We start from the raw sequence: 660 nt of genomic DNA on the forward strand, positions 1-660 counted from the left end.
TAGGCTATCCTTAGGTTGTGAATCCAACCATATTCTAGCTCTGTCTCTTACAGCAAAAGGGAAAAGCTTGAGTCTGTAGACTTCAGGATCAACTCCATTCGTCTTTACAGTCTCACAGATCTGCAAGAACTCAGTTAAAAACTGATAAGGATCTTCAGATGGAAGTCCATAAAACTTGCAGTTTTGTTGCATTAAGGCAACTAGCTGAGGTTTCAGCTCAAAGTTATTGGCTCCAATGGCAGGGATGGAGATGCTTCTTCCATCAAACTTGGACGTTGGTTTTGTGAAGTCACCAAGCATTCTCCTTGCATTATTGTTATTATGTGAAGTCACCAAGCATTCTCCTTGCATTATTATTATTATTATTTTCGGCCATCTCCTTCTCTTGTTCGAAAATTTATGAGAGGTTATTTCTAGATTGTTGTAATTTAGCTTCTCTTAATTTTCTCTTCAGAGTCCTTTCAGGTTCTGGATCAATTTCAACAAGAGTGCCTTTTTCCCTGTTCCTGCTCATATGAAAAAGAAGGAAACAAGAAAAGAAAGAGGAATCCTTTATGTCACAGTATAGAGATTCCTTTGTGTTAGTAGAAAGAGAAAGGGGTGGAAGAATCCAAACACAAGAGATATAAGAAGTTCGGATTCTTAGATGAAGAGAGGTGA

This window comes from Arachis duranensis, chromosome 8 (assembly GCF_000817695.3).
Source record: "Arachis duranensis cultivar V14167 chromosome 8, aradu.V14167.gnm2.J7QH, whole genome shotgun sequence".
NCBI classification, from domain to species: domain Eukaryota; kingdom Viridiplantae; phylum Streptophyta; class Magnoliopsida; order Fabales; family Fabaceae; genus Arachis; species Arachis duranensis.